Source organism: Pogoniulus pusillus, chromosome 22 (genome assembly GCF_015220805.1).
Source record: "Pogoniulus pusillus isolate bPogPus1 chromosome 22, bPogPus1.pri, whole genome shotgun sequence".
Lineage (NCBI taxonomy): Eukaryota > Metazoa > Chordata > Aves > Piciformes > Lybiidae > Pogoniulus > Pogoniulus pusillus.
Genome location: NC_087285.1, coordinates 22,730,380 through 22,746,047, shown reverse-complemented (window position 1 = coordinate 22,746,047; position 15,668 = coordinate 22,730,380). Strand labels below are relative to the sequence as shown.

Here is a 15,668-nt window from a genome sequence, read left to right as displayed (position 1 = left end):
CTCTGGTGAAGCAATTTCCCCTGATCTCCAATCCAGTATTTGAGTAAATTCATCCCTCCAGCCCCACAGACTGACTGGCCTGTGCTGGGTGGCCAGGCCAGCTCCACGGCTAACAAATCTGCCTCACACATACGGCTCAGCAAATACCTTTGATCACAGCTTTGACAGAGCTGCTGCAGCTCCAGCAGGCTGCTGAGAGTAGCGTTCAGCCAGCCCTGACCCTGCAGAGGCATCCAGCCAGAGGCATAGGTCCGTGTGTTGGGCAGATGAAACATCCCACCAGGAGCAAAGGTGGTCTGACAAGGTCAGGGGGAGCAGAAATACTTCTCATGATATTTCTGCGCCTCAGGCACCTCCCCTTTGCGGCCAAAGTAACACACAGGGCAGGTGATGCTAATAGCCCTGGGGTGGGGTTATTGACAGCTTTCCCCACCTCTCTCTTCCTCCCTCTCTCATCACAGCCCCCAGCACAGCATGGGGGGAAAACCAAACGCTCCACCTGAAGTCCCTGTGCTGCCTGTTTGCTGGTTGTCCCGGAGGAGAAAGGGGATTAGCCTGCATCATCGTTTTGATCCTCGGAGAGCTACAGGAATCTTGAGACCCCTCCAGAGAGGAGCTTCCGCGCTTGTGGTAAGTGGAGGAGGTGCCCATGGGCTCCTTCCGAGAGTCTGGGAGCAGTAACTAGTGAAAGCAGACCTCCTGCAGCCCCTTGGAGGAAACACCTGAGGGGCACCAAGCTGGAGAGCTTGAAGATCGCGTTCAGCAGCCGAGGTACAAGCAGGTGGAGCTCTGCTGCTGTCTGAGTCTGCTTTTTCCTGCTTTGCTGGCTTAGAGCTGTGCTGCAGAGACTTGCCAGCTGTGGCTGCCCACAGAAGCAGACTCCTTAACCTAAAGGAAGGTTCATTATTCCAGACAAGCTTTCCTGCACCACCTGTGCAGGGACAGGTTATCTCTTCCCTTTCCCTTCAGGTTCATGCATTTGTTTTGTCTGCATCTGCTGGGTCTTGCAGGAGAGTCTCTGGGCCCAAGGAATAGGAGGCCCCAGCAATGCAGGAGCTGAGCACCTTCCTGTTGTAGGGAAAGGACCGGAACTGCCTTGGGAGGTGTGGGATGGGTTTCTTCTAAAGCCTCTTTGTACTGTTTGGGTGATATGATGAGGACTTGAGGCAGCCAAGAGTGGTAAAAAGATCTGCAGTCTGTCCAAACTTGGCCTAATTTGAACTTGAAAGCAAGCTCCAAAGCCCTGCCACTTACTTTTGAAACCATAACCTCCTCCCTGCGAAAGCAAAGTTCACCCAGTCAGCAGCTCAAAGGCTCTCAGCTCCCCATCTCTGCAGAGAACCAATCCTGCCTTCCCACCGTATCAGCCTGCCCTGCTCTGCAGAGGAACATCGGTGGCTGTGGAGGAAGGTCTGGGAGGATCTTTCTCTCAGGTGCCTGTGGTTATCTCAAGCCTTCATCTCCAAAATGCAAAGGCTTTTGTGGACTGCCTTCTATTAGCGTGGAACCGAATGCCCTCCTTCCTCAGGTGTTTATCGGAGCTTCTGCAGCTCCCCCCATAACCGAGCGGCTCAGCACCCTGCAGCAGGGTGTCTGGTTATCCCCATTCCGCAGATGTGGAACTAGGGCACAGGGAAGCGAGCCATGTCTGCAGGACTTCCTAGAGCCCGCTGCACGGCTCGGCTCGGCTGCCACTGCGTCAGCTCTGGCGGCGCCCGGGGGCTCCGCGGCTGCCCCCAGCAGTGACGAGCGCTGGCTGAGGAGCAGTGCCCTGGCTTTCAGCACTTGTGGGGATCCTCAGGTGGCTCTGGACGCCGCGCAGGCACGCAGCACCTCTGAAAACAGAGCTGGGGTTTAGGCGCTGTACTTCTGGCAGAGCAGGGATTAACTGGACGTGTGGAGCTGGGCTAATTCTTGCAGCTCTGCTTGGTGCCCGTCGGCAGCTGAGCTGCAGGAGAACCAAGCTCCTCTGAACCTAGGGTAGAAGTGAGATGCAGGGAGAGCTCTGTGGACACACCTGACATTGTGTAATGCAGCACTGAGACTTTTCCCATGGGCCTGATGAGACAGTGGGATCCCTCAGCTGTAAGCACAACGCTCTCCTTCTGAGCCTCAGTTTCCCTGTCCACAAGCCATGTGTAGTAAGTTAACCCCCACTCCAAAGTGGCACAAAGCTGCATTCTTCTCCAGTAGAATTCTTTCTGGCACTGTTGCTGGATACAGGGACTCAGACTTGAGTTAGGCAAAACCTGAGGCTGTGAGATGAAAACAGTTCCTTCTGGGTCCCACTGGCCCCAGGCTCCACCAAGCTCAGCAGCATCACAATTGCCAGGTCTTATTTTCACCCTTGCTGTCATGGTGGCCTTGCTCTAAAATGTGATCCTCTTGCTGACCTCCCAAGCAACACCAGATCCAAGGTTCAGGCCCTTGGCTGTGTGGCAGGAGTGTTATGGGTTGCTAGCTGTAGGAGCTGGATTCTTTGGGTGCTTGATCAGCACAGTGTTGGCTTGCAAGGTAATCTGGTAGTGACAAGATATGCTGCCACGTGTGGATTAAGTCTGTTATTCCCCAGTGATGAAACACTTTGGGATGCCAGCAGCAAAGGACAGCAGCTGGGCAAAGCGTTGATAGGGGAATCCCTCCCTCAGCTGCCAGCGCTGCTGGGGGTACTGCTGCAGTGGGATGCTTTTCTGCATCCAGAGATCTTGCCCTTGGCTCCAGCACAGCACAGCCTGGGCAGCACTGAAGCACCTGCATTTTGTGCCCTCAGCATTGCCTGTTGCTAATGTGACCAGTGCTGGGCTGGACCAGTGAGCCCTGAGGCTCTTTGGACTGGAGAAGAGCAGCCTGAGAGGAGATCTTATGAGTGCATCTAAATGTCTAAGGGGCAGAGGACATGAGGACGAGGCTGAGTGGCCAGTGGTAGGACAAGGGGGGGTTCAGACTAGAACACAGGAGGCTTCACTTGAGCTTAGGGAGAAGTGTCTTTACTTTGAGGGTGGAGGAGCCCTGGAGCAGGCTGCCCAGAGAGGTTGTGGAGTCTCCTTCTCTGGAGAGATTCCAGACCCTCCTGGGCATGGTGATGCTGGGCAAGCTGCTGTGAGTGCCCTGCTTTAGCAATGGGGGTTGGACTGAGTGATTCCCAGAGGTCCCTTCCAACCCCCAGCATTCTATGATTCTCCTTGAAAAGCATCCAGAGCTGGTCCTTGTCAAGAAGGAGAGCTTGCCTTGTCCTGAGCCATGCTGTACTTGTTACAGGTTTAGAAACGCCAGGAAACTGCCTTCTCCTGACAAACCCGTGGCATGGTGATAGGCAGATGGAACTTTGTCAGGTTCCCATTAATCTTGCTGTGGGAATGTCTGTCACTTCCAGGCAGGGTGCCTGGTCCCGCTCGGTGCTGAACGCGTGTGACAAACTGCTCAAGCCCCAGGAGACCCAGCAGGGCAAAGCTGTCCCTGCTCTGGAGACCTCCCCTTCAGCACAGGGACATCAAAGGCTGCAGGGCCCTCGGTGCTGATGTGCTACACAGATGTAATCGTGGAAAATTGGTAGGCAGGAGCACAGGATGGTTTAAGAAGGATTACACTTAGTGCAGCACAATAGCCCCTCAGAGCCAGGGCCTCCATGTGCTGCAGGTGATGGTGCTAATTAGTTGGATTAATCTGTACCAATCTAAACAAAGTAATAAGGAGACAGAGTAAATGAATAAGCAGGGCTCATCCTGTGCCAGCTGCAGAGGCACTCTCAGGCATTTCAGATGCGTTGTGCAAAAGCCTTGGGTGTTATTGGTGCTGGTGGTGCTGGGCAGGGTGTCAGCACCAGCGTGCTGCCGGTTCCCAGGAACAGCTGCTCTGGTGACCTTGCCTGCTAAACGGAGCAGGATGGGGAGCTGGACCACTACTGACACCCCAGCAGGCAAAAACTGGTACCAAAGCCCAGACAGGCAATGGCACATGCTTTTGGGAGATGAAGGCTCGGAGGAGAAGGTGAAGCAGTAGGGCAAGGAGTAAAAATAAGATCAGATTGGTGCTTTGCTGTGTTTTAATTGCACAGTTTAATTCTGGTCTCTAATGCTCTAAGACATCAAACAGAGCCAAAATGATTGGAAACTGAGCTACAAGTCTCAACATCAGAGTGCCTATTACACTTATCTGTGACCTTCTGAACATTAAGCCCACCATGGTATTATTGGTTTACATCTCCAGTTTATTGCTGGGCTCCTGCACTCTGCTGCAGCTTGGTTTGTAGAAAGTGCTTAGTCACTGGCAGTGCTGTGCTGGGAGCGGGAGATGCTCGCTGCTGCTTCAGCAAGGCTCCTGCCAAGCTGCTGCCCTTGACAGAGCATTGAAAGCTGGTGCATGTTTCCTTCACATGTCTGCCTTCTGGAACTGTTGTGAACCAGCCCAAACTCCCTGCCCATGAAGAGCTAGGGGAGAAAACATTCATGGCTCAGTTAATGCATCACCTCCAGTTGGCTGGGACAGACTGATTTTGTACTTTGCATGCAAAGCCATCTCCTGGTTTGCTGCATGCTTCACTGGGAGCATTGTGCTGGCTTCTGGGGAGGCTGTTCTCCTGTGGAGCTGGGATTCAGGATTCAGAAGAAGCAGTTTGAAGAGATAGAGGTAGTCAGAGATGTGGGGAGGAGCTACTGTTGACCAGGTTGGGATGGGAGGCGGAAGAGGGCTTGGCACTGGACGCTGGCACTGAAGAGCACTTTGGGAATGAAGTACAGGGGGAAGGTGTCTGCTGCTGGCTCACATCAAGCATCATGATGGCTTCTGTGACCCCAGTGACAGCAGGAAGTAGTCCGAGGAGTTGTTGCAGGACAGGCTCTTACCAGGAGGGAGTTTGTCCTGGGTTCCACGTGCAGCAGGGCATAGCAAATGCTAATGATTTACGAACCTGCTTCTCTGGGTGATTTGCTGAGTGGTGACATGCATAAGGCATGTACAAACTCACAGCCCTCAGCCCCAGCTATGCATGCCCTGAATGTTCAGGGACTGATGCTTTGTCCACCACTTCTTCAGTCACACAACACCATGTGTCCAATGGTGGGCTCCCCGGTTCAAGAGAGACAGGAAACTCTGGAGAAAGTCCATTGGAGGCTTTGAAGAAGCTGAGGGGCCTGGAGCACCTCTGTGAGGAGAAGAGGCTGGGAGCCCTGGGGCTGTTGAACCTGAAGAAGAGTATCCCCAGAGGAGATCTGATCAATGCTCAGCAAGAGATAAAGGCCCTGTAGGGAGCAAGGAGATAGGTCTGGGCTCCTCTCAGTGGCAGGACAAGATGCATCAGGTACAAACTGGAACACGGGAGGTTTCACTTGAACTTAAGGAGAAATTCCTTCGAGGGTGCTGAAGCACTGGAGCAGGCTGCCCAGAGAGGCTGTAGATTCTCCTCTGGAGACTCAAAACCCAGCTGGATGTGATCCTATGCAACCTGATCTAGGCATACCTGTGTCAGCAGGGGAGGTGGACTAGATCTCCAGGGGTGCCTTCCAAGGCCTACCGTTCCGTGATTGTGTGATCATTCCAAGAGTGGTTGCTGCAGGGCTTGTGCTGCAGGCAGCCCTGGGGCTCTGCAGAGCAGCAAGCCAGAGCCCTTCCAAGTCTGCAGCAGTAAAAGCCGTTTAAAAAAATAAAGTATGGAAGAGTCTCGTTGCAGTTTCTCCTGTGGACAGGTTTAAGAACCAGCTAATGAAGTGTGGCTGTTTGCACCGCGCTGGCATCCTGGAGGTTTAAAGGGGATGGCTCAAAGAACACACATGGGTTAAGGAGCTTAGTCTTTAATTGTATTCACACTGCAGTAAGCCATTGTCGGATGTTTGCAGGGAGCTATCAGGAGGAAAACAATGGCTCTGTTTGGCAGAATCCAAAGTATCAAAGGTATAAAGTGCTGGAAATAGTTGAAAATAATGGATTAGTTCTTCTCTCCTGACTCAAGGCCTTTATTCTTTTTTGATGTTACTGTTTTCGGGGGTTTTGCCTTTGCTCCTCTCCGGCATTGTGGAGACTCAGTGTGGAAGGGCTGCAACGGTGCTGCCTTGCTGGGAAGGCACCAGATAACCACTGCTCCTCTAACACAGCTCCAGATGTTTAGAGTATAGCCAGAGATGACTTGACATTGATGGAACGAGGCAAAAGAAGCGATGGAAGATGCATTAAAAGCAGGTACTGTGGAATCATGCACCCTGAGAACAATATTTAACCTGTCTGTTGGCAACCAGAAGAGGCAGGTGACAATCTGGTGACGTCCAGAGCTGTCTGAGGTGGCAGGTGCTGCCACAGCAGCACACTGCTGCACCTCTCCTGTCCAAATAATTGTGCGTACTGGTGGATACAGTGCTTGAGGGAGGGGCCCCAAAGTGAACCCAGTACCTGCGGTGTGGCCCTGCCAGTGCCAGGGCAGGAGCGTGGTCACTTCCCTGGTGCTGCTGGGCACACTCTTTCAGATGCCCAACTGCTGCCCTCCATGGCAGAGGACCCGTTTCCCCCCTTAGCAGGGACATCCAAGGACCATATTCTAAGTGAAGACAATAGAACAAGGGGACACAGTCTCAAGTTGTGCCGGGGTAGGTCTAGGCTGGATGTTAGGAAGAAGTTCTTCACAGAGAGAGTGATTGGTGTTGGAATGGGCTGCCCAGGGAGGTGGTGGAGGCACTGTCCCCGGAGGTGTTCAAGGGAAGCCTGGCTGAGGCACTCAGTGCCATGGTCTGGTTGACTGGATAGGGCTGGGGGATAGGTTGGACTGGATGATCTTGGAGGTCTCTTCCAACCTGCTTGATTCTATGATCAGGAGTTGGCTTAATAAACCTGTAGACAAGGGCCTTAGGCGGGCATAAGCTGCACTCCGTGTTTCACCCAGCGCGGCGCCGGCCGAGTCCTTTGTGCCACTCTGCTGGGGCACCCCAGGGAGGATCTGTGAGAGGCTGCTGCTGGCTGCAGGACACTGCACCGCCCCAGCCGGTCCTCCACTCTCCTCTGCCTTGGGTCCAGCACTGCAGACACATTTATTTGCTTGGCTCCGCAGTGTTAATGAAAGCGCCGCTTACCAAAACAAACAGAGGGAAGGAGGGACATTTGCAACCAATTATGGGATGGCTGACCGCTCAGACTGGGCTGGAAATTGCAGGCTGAAGTGCAGCCCAGGCAGCTGATCAATTACCTGATTGCTTGGCACCGCTGCACTCTATCAACTTAAATCAGTGCAACTTCAGCGGCTGTGCCAGAATATCTGTGGAGTCAAAACGACATCAATATTCTGTAATGATGGGTACAAGGAATTGGCCAAATACCACGGTCTCTTATCTGCTCTGCAGCCCCACCAGTGCTCCAGCAAGCTGGGTGGAATTTGGCTGCCTGGTCTTTAAATACCCCCCTGGGCATCATTTAAAATCGGGGGGGTTACAGCCTTTCTTTTTTGCAACCACAAGGGAAGTTTTTGCACCAGGCTGTAATTCAGGGCTGGCCCAAGTGCCAGCCAGCTCCCTGCTTCTGGGGGAAGACTTGCTGCAGCCCTGAGGATGGTTGTGGAAAATGGGTGGCAGATGCACATCTTGGCTGGTTTCTGGGCAGCTTCCTCTTGATAATTGGCTCTGGCATTTGAGCTGTTGTAATCTGGGCTGGGTTTAGAAGGGAAGGCTGAAGGCGCTGGATTTGCTGACAGGAAAGTTTGCTTGCAGTGTGGGGAAAGCAGGACGTGTCTGAGACCTCTGTGCTGAGCTGCAGCAGGGGAAGTGCAGAGGTCGCTGCAAGTGCTGGTGCTCGCTTGCTCCCACACCTGGTATCACCAGTTTCAGTGCTCTCAGCTCTTGTAGGATTACAGAATCGTTTCGGCTGGAAGAGACCTTTAAGATCATCAGCACTGCCAGGCACCACTAGACCATCTCCCTCAGCACTGCATCTGCACAGCTTTCAAACCCCTCCAGGGACGGGGACTTTGCCACTGCCCTGGGCAGCCTGGTCCAGAGCTTGACAACCCTTTTGGGGAGGAAATTGTTCCTCACGTCCAACCTAAACCTCCCTTGGTGCAACTTGAGACCATTCCCTCTTGTCCTGCCTCTTGTTCTTTGGGAGAAGAGACTGGCTCCCACCTCCTTCCAATCTCCTCTCAGAGTTGTAGAGAGCAACGAGGTCTCCCTTCAGCCTCTTATCCAGGCTGAACACCCCCAGCTCCCTCAGATGCTCCTCACCAGCCCTGTTCTCCAGACCCTTCCCCAGCTTTGTTGTCTTTTCTTTGTCCAGCTGATCTGATCTCACCCTCCCGCCCTGTGCCAGCTGCAGCTCGTTGGCCATTCCCAGCTCTGCCAATGCCCTCTTGGAAGGGGCTGTTACTGGGTGTTTATGGGGAGCACATGCAGGGAGTGGAGCCATGTCTGTGCTGGGTGCTCTGCAAGAACAGGAGAAAAATAAAAGGCACCCCCTGCCCTGAGGGTCGTGTGTTCTGCAGGCATGACATGCCGTGGGGATAGGGCATGTGCCATGGGGATAGGGCATATGACATAAGAAAGACAAAAAAATTCCAAATCTCTAAAGCAAGGACCCTTTTTGGTGCAACCTGGCTCCAGTGATGCTTTGCTGGGAGCACAGGTAGGCAGCAAGGAAAGCAGGAAAGAAAATCACAGCTCCTCTGTTGCCCAGCCATTGGCAGGGCTGTGTCCGGAGGGGCTGGCAGCAGGGAGCCGTGGGGATGAGTTTGGGGCAGAGGAAGGAGAGGTTCTGCAGATCTTATCGGGCAGCTTTTCCCAGGCTTGAAAGAACTGAGCCTGCTCCTAGGCAAGGAGCTGCGGGCGGATCAGGGAGGCTGGTGGGGCAAAGGTTATGGCTGGCCGCATGGCAGACAGGCGTAGGCTCATCCAGTGGGAAGTAACAGGAATAAAGAGGCAGCCAGGAGCTTGTCAGGTGTGCAGAGTGATGGAGAAGTGACGTGGGCTTGAGGGCAGCTGCTAGAGCCAAAGATTAGAGCAGCCGATGGAGGAGGGGGTGCCTGGGACAAGGGTTTGGCTTGTACTGGAGAGAAAGGGCTTAGGGATGTTAAAAGAGCAAACTCTGCAAGTGGTCCCAAAGGAATCCTGGCTGCAGGTGGTGGATGAAGACTGTGGGCCTAAGAGGAAGGATGGGATATTGCTGAGTGAGGGAAAAGGGGGAAAGAGGGAGGATGGCAGGAAACTACCTACACCCAGCTTACCAGAGGGGTGGGAAGCAGAGCCCTGAGCTCTTCCAGAGAGCTGCTGCCACCTTTGTGAGCGATTTGAGTATCTGTTCTGGTTCTTTGGTTAGCAGACTGTTACATCGCTGCTGGCTGGGACCAGGCTTCCTTCTGTGACAGGGCAGGTGGCAGCAGGCACAAACTGGAACATCAGAAGTTCCATCTGAGCATGAGGAGGAACTTCAGTTGAAGGGTGTTAGTGCCCTGGAGCAGGCTGCCCAGAGAGGTGGTGGAGTTTCCATCTGCAGACATTCAAAACCTGCCTGGATGCATTCCTGTGTGACCTTCTTTAGGTGAAGATGCCTGGGCAGGGGCATTGGCCTGGATGATCTCCAGAGGTCCCTTCCAACCCCTGCCATTCAGCGACTCTGTGAACTTACCCAGTCCCCAGGCATGGGTGCCCGTGGGTGGTATCCTGGCTCTTCTGCCTGGTTCCTCCTCTGACACCAGCTTCAGGCATAAACTTGCTTTTGCTGCTTCCAGAAGCTCAGAGCAGAAAAGTGCTCCGAGCAAATGCTGTCTCGCGGTGGTTTATCCTTTGGCCATCACTCAAAAAATGGCAATGGTCTGGGGAGGGGGGGGAATAATACAAAAATAGCTTAGCTGGGTTCTTCCAAACCCCCGAGCAGGTTACCTCTTCCTGAGAAAAGATGCAATCGAGGGACATGCCCTGGCTGTCAGGGTGCAGAATAATGCCCAGACAAGTCTTTCACTGGAGATGTTCCTGTATGTGTCTTATCAACTGCAGAAGATGATCAGATCCTTCTTTCTCCTGCCCCAAATCCTTACACCTACAGACATCAAGAAGTAGATTTGTTTTCCTTCCTTAATTTACTTGGTTGGAAAAAAAATTCTGGTTTCCCAGAACTTTCTGATTTGTTCATGTTAGGGTCCAAATCCAGGCTGTGGGACAACTGGAGATGGGTGGGAGATTTGTATCTGACTTGGAGAGCAAGTCCCAGCGTGGTGTGCTGGAAGCAGGAGTCAAGCCCTGGCTGCAGGGCAGCAGCAGTTTGTTCCCTGCCTGAGTTAAGCCAATCCATGCCCTTCAAGAGCCACCAATGCCTCCTCCAGAAGAGCAGACTGCCCTGTGATCCTTCCCCAGTTGGGAGCCATCTTACTTGGGTTTAATTCTCTGTCTGGAGAATCACAGCTTTGGCTCCGAGTTTCCCTGGGCTTTCACGAGGAGGACCTGAGCTTCAGGTGGGGTGGGGATAGTTAAGGAGCACTCTGATGGAAAGTGGAGGGTTTAGAGAAGCAGCTGAGAGAACTGGGGCTGTTTAGTCTCGAAAAGAGGAGATTGGAGCAGACCTCATTGCTCTCTGCAGCTCCCTGAAAGGAGGCTGGAATCAGCTGGGGGCTGGACTCTGCTCCCTAGGTTCAAGTGACAGAATGAGAGGAAGCTGTCTCAAGTTGGGCCAGAAGAGGTTTAGGTTGAACATGAAGCAACAGTTTCTTCCCAAAAATGGTTGTCAAGGTCTGGCACAGGCTGCCCAGAGAGGTGGTGGAGTCACTGTCCCTGGAGGTGCTTAAGAAATGTATTGGCCGTGGCAGCTGGGGACTTAGTTCAATGGCCATGGTGGTGCTGGGTCAAGAGTTGGGCTCAGTGACCTTAGAGGTCTTTTCCAACTGAAATGATTCAATGATTTTATGAAATATGGCCCCAAAGGAGCTCTGGGGATGGTCTCTGCTTTGAACTCAGGTGGCACACAAGGATGGGCATCTCCTGCAGCCCCGATCCAGCCTCCTCACCCTGCCCCCCAGGGCCGAGAGCCCCTTTGCAGAAGGAGCAGGTGGGTGAGCAGTAGCTGCCTCTGCAGACAGCGAGTGCTGCAGGTGTGCTGTGGTAAGGCTGCTGCAGTGCTGGGCAGGGGGGATGAGCTTTGCTGGGAGCAGGGTGTGAGAGCCTTTGTGGCCACGGCTGCACTTCGAAAGCCACTGAGCCCCAGCTCTGTGCAGACAACTCTTGGGTTATCAGAGCAGGCATCTCCCATGGCCACTGCCCGGACCTGAGCTTGCTGCTGCTGCTCAGCATCTCAGACCTGCAGGGTACTGCTGCTCACTGCAGTGACATTGTGGACTTAAGGGGTTCAGCAACTCAGGCTGCTCCTTGAAGTGGGCTCAAGGGGGTGCACAGTGTAAATCACAGAATGCATTGGGTGGGAAGGGACCCTCAGAGTCATCTTGTCCAACCCCCTGCAGCCAGCAAGGACATCTTTAACCAGATCAGGTTGCTCATGGTCCAATAAAGTTTGACCTTGAATGTCTCCAGGGGCTTCTACCACCTCTCTGGGCAATCTGTTCCACTATTTCACCACCCTCATGGTGCAGAACTTCCTCCTCATGTCCAGCCTAAATCCCTGCTCCAGTTTCAAACCACTGCCCCTCATCCCTTGTAAACAGTCCTCCCCCAGAGCCCAGAGTCCCAGCTTGGTGGGGGCTGACAAGGACCTCTGGAGTTCACCCAGTCCAACCCCCTGCTACAGCAGAGGTGCCCATAGCAGGGCGGCCAGCATCACAATGGCCATCTGGGGTTGGAATCTCTTTGGAGACAGAGACTCCACAACCTCTCTGGGCAGCCTTCTTCAGGGCTGCAGCACACTCATGGCAAAGAAGTTTCTCCTTAGTTTAGGTGGAGAATGCCCAGCATTAGATGGCTGGCCTGGATCTGTGTGACCTGCAGTGGCTCTCTGCCCAACTCCTAAGTTGCAGTTGTGCAGTGACACAGACCTTTGGTTGGTATCACAGGGCTGAGCCTAAGGCTTAACTAGACTTGCACTTTACATTTGTTTGTAGAGAAGATCATTGGAGCCAGGTGGTGGACACAGCTCATGGCCAGGCTGGGTTCTTCCTGACTTTGGCCTTGGACATCTAAATGGCTGGAGCAAAATTTTGTGTGCTTCTGTGTCCTCAGGTGGAGGTAAGGACACTGTTCCCTGGAGCCATCTTATGGTTGTAATTATCATGTGGGGCAGTGGTTTGAAACCAGAGCAGGGCAGATTTCAGTTGGACATCAGGAATAAGTTCTTTACTGTGAGGGTGGTGAGATACTGGAAGGGGGTGCCCAGGGAAGCTGTGGGCCCCTCAGCCCTAGAAGTGTTTAAGACCAGACTGGATGAGGCTTTGAGCAGCCTGGGCTAGTGGGAGGTGTCCCTGCCCATGGCAGAGAGTTTGGAACTGGATGAGCTTTAAGGTCCCTTCCAACCCAAGGCATTCTGTGACTGCTGTATGTGCAGAAGCTTCCTGGAGGAGTGTGTGCCTCTGTGGAAGGGAAGAGGCACCCATAGAGGAGAGGAACCAGAAGACCTGTGACAGAGCCAACAGTTTTTATTTACTGTGAAAAGCAGGGTCTTGCTCTCCATCTCCCACCAAGACAAAGTGCAGGCATTTGGTTAAAATGGTAACTTAGTGCTCCAGAGGCTGAATTTCCCTCACTCTAGAGTCAGCACCAACACAGAGCACAGTCTGCAGCTCCAGCTCCAGCCAGAAGTGCAGCTCCCCACAGGGCAGTGGCAGAGGTGTCTGCAGCAAGTGCTCAGGTTTTCTGCTCCTTCCCACGACTGACCCTGCAAATCTGTTGCTGCTGAGAGTTTTCTTTCCAAGCCTAGGTTCTCCCTTAGCTATTTCCAAACTGCCTGGCCCCTTACTGCCCATTTTACTCCCGTGTGTCATCTCTATAGCCATGGCACTGCATGAAGGGAGTCCATGGTGCTGGCAAATGGAATTTCCACCTCGTTCTCCTGTCCCATCAGAAATCACTAAGCTGAGCTTGTCCCAGCAGCTGACTGCTGAACTTTACAAGTCCTTGGTTGAAAAAAGGGTCAGTAAGGCTGATGCAGCTTTCTGGCCTGCGGCTGAGGTGGCCTCTGGTGTGGTGAGCCTCTGCTCTGTGAGATGCAGGACCAGAGCTCCTCTGCTGCAGTTCCTGCTGCTTTTCCTTCAGGCCTTGCAGACTGAGTGTAGGGCCAGCACTGGATCTTTCCTGCAGCAGGTTTCCCTCTGTTAGTGAAGATTTCTTTTTTCCAGTGCGTTTTCTGAGCAAGGCCATTTGGCTGTGCCAGCTGCTGTGGATCCCTGCACAAGGTCTGTATTTGCCCCGTGCCTTTGCAAAGGAACCCGCTCAGGTAGCTGTCTCTGAGCAAGCCCAGCCAGGAGCTGCGCTCCTCTGCCTCCTGTTGGAGGCTAAGCTCTGGCTTCCTATCCTGGGATGCTCCCAGGCTGGAGCGGTTTCTGCAGGAGCCATCAGAGATGTTGCTCTCTCTCACCATCACCAGCCCCCCGTGAGAAGCAGAGCGGTTCTGTATCCTGCCCCTCCCGCCTTCTAGAAAGAAGAGACACCCAGGAACAATGCCTGTCCAAGCAAAGTGCTGCCTGCGAGTGCCAGCGCTTGCACCCAGCACCACTGTTTGTCTTTCCATGCTCTTATCTTATGAATCGAATGGACTCTGATAAAAGAGACTTCCTGATTATTGCAGAACAGTTTGTGTCTGTCAGGGTGGAAGGCAAACAAACCTGACCTTCAACTTCGAAAGTTTTCTCCCAGCAGGTAGAAGCTCCCAAAAGCCTGCATCGATCTGGGAAACAGCAGAGAAGGTTCCTGGTCTCCTGGCTGCCCCGGGACTGCAGTGACGTTTCCCTGGAAGCTACTCTCTCCCTTCCCCCCTCCAAGCAAAAAGGCTTTGGATTCTCCTCCGCGTGCGGACTGGAGAATCCCCTGGGAAGAGCTGGGGCAGGAAGGCAGCAGCATGTTCTGGCTGCAAAAAGGAGGCAGAGGAGAAGTCCTGCGCCTGCCTGGCGCAGTGTAGCCTCCAGGGATTAATTAAAGGCTTTTTCAGTTTTCCTTTCGAAGCTCGCAGCGTTGTCTCTGCCTGGCCGCACGGCCAGAAGGGAGAGGCGTTCTCTCGGTGAATCACCAGCATGCTTCCATTTGCAGTGTTACATTGCAGCAGTGCTTTCTTCCCCAGGGAATACCTCAGGGAAGGGCAAGCTTTGGCTTCTCACCATCGGAGCGTTGCGTCACCACGGGGAGCTGGAACCCTGAGCGGCAGGCGGAACGAGCAGTGCCTGAACCCAGCCATCCCTGCCTCTCCTTGCTGCTCCCGGGCACTCTCCCTGCCAGGGGTGAGCCAGGTGAAGGTGCTGGCAGAGCCAGTGTGGGATGAAGGCCGGGAGCTTGTGTCTGGTGAGTGTCCATCGCCTTCCAGTAACAAGTGGCAGGATGAGAGGAAGCAGCCTCAAGTTGGACCAGGAGGGGTTCAGGTTGGACCTGAGAAGAAACTTCTTCACTGAAAGGATTCTGAAACACTGGGCCAGGCTGCCCAGGGAGGTGGCTGAATCCTCATCCTCAGAGGTGTTTCAAAGATGCACAGATGTGGTGTTGGGGGGCATGGCCTTGGGAGAGTTAGGGAACGGTTGGACCTGATCTTCAAGGTCTTTCCCAACCAACACAATGTTATCATTCTTTGCTACAGGAACAGGGAGGTGTCCTGCGCCCCCTGAGCTGCTGGCAGTGCTGAGACTGGATACTGATGGAGCTCTGGGCAGCAAAACCTGTTCTTCTACAACTCAGCCTTGTGATGGATGCAGTGGGGGAAAGGGAGCCACCCAGCTGTAGGGGCTGGAGCCTTTCACATGTTTCCCAGCATCAGAAAATCAGCGGAGCTGGGAGACTCTGTTTTGGACAGCATCCTGGCTCCTGGCTCAGCCTGCCCGGGGGGTGTGTGGTACCCTGTCCATGGGGCCCTCCAGGCCCCCCAGCTGTGCCCTGGCTGCGGTGTTTGGTTTCTGACCCCATTACCTATTCCAGTTTGGATTTCAGCTGCTTAAGCTTGATTATTTTAACCCTCCTCTATCTGCTCACCAGCAGGCCGGAGATGAAGCTTCCTGGGGGATCCCCAGCAGCACTGCAGGGGTATCATTGGCCTCCCATCTATGTTCCTGGAGGGGCTGGTCAGCAGAGAGGTGAGGAGAGCGGTGGGGACCAGACTGGGGGAAGGACGTAGCCTCTGCCTTGCTGCCTCTCTAACCTGAGGAGTTTTGCTGCATGGCTGATGCCTTTGCTGCCATGGGTGTGCAGGGACATGCACACTGGTAGGTTCTCACCACCCCAGGAGGTACTGGTGGTGGGCACCATGACACGTGCTAACCTGCATCAGCAGGGGAGGATGCTTCTGAGAGCACAGCTGGGCATGGCCACTGGTGCTGGGCAGCACAGGTCATACTGCCATGGCAGGGGGCTGCAGAGGGGTCTGCAAGGCAGGCAGCACTGTACATGCTTCCCAGAGCTGCTCTGCTCTTCCTTCTTGTTTTTTAACTGTTATCCTAAAGCTCTCCTACTCCTCCTCCTTCTCTCAGCAGCAGGATGAACAAGCCTCCAGCTGGCCTAGGAGCTTATCAGCTCTGGCTGGCTGGGTGTTAGGAGGCTGTCTGCATAAGTACCTGTCCCCTGCACACTGCTACC

At 53.9% G+C, this 15,668-nt stretch overlaps 1 long non-coding RNA gene across 1 annotated transcript; it reads left to right on the top strand.

Moving 5' to 3' along the window:
* The first annotated feature begins 352 nt into the window (after positions 1-352).
* LOC135185043 (uncharacterized) lies at positions 353-14,048 on the top strand. The gene is made up of 3 exons (XR_010306342.1): positions 353-630; positions 12,005-12,128; positions 13,752-14,048. It is a non-coding gene; the product is annotated as an uncharacterized LOC135185043 (long non-coding RNA).
* Positions 14,049-15,668: the final 1,620 nt, after the last annotated feature.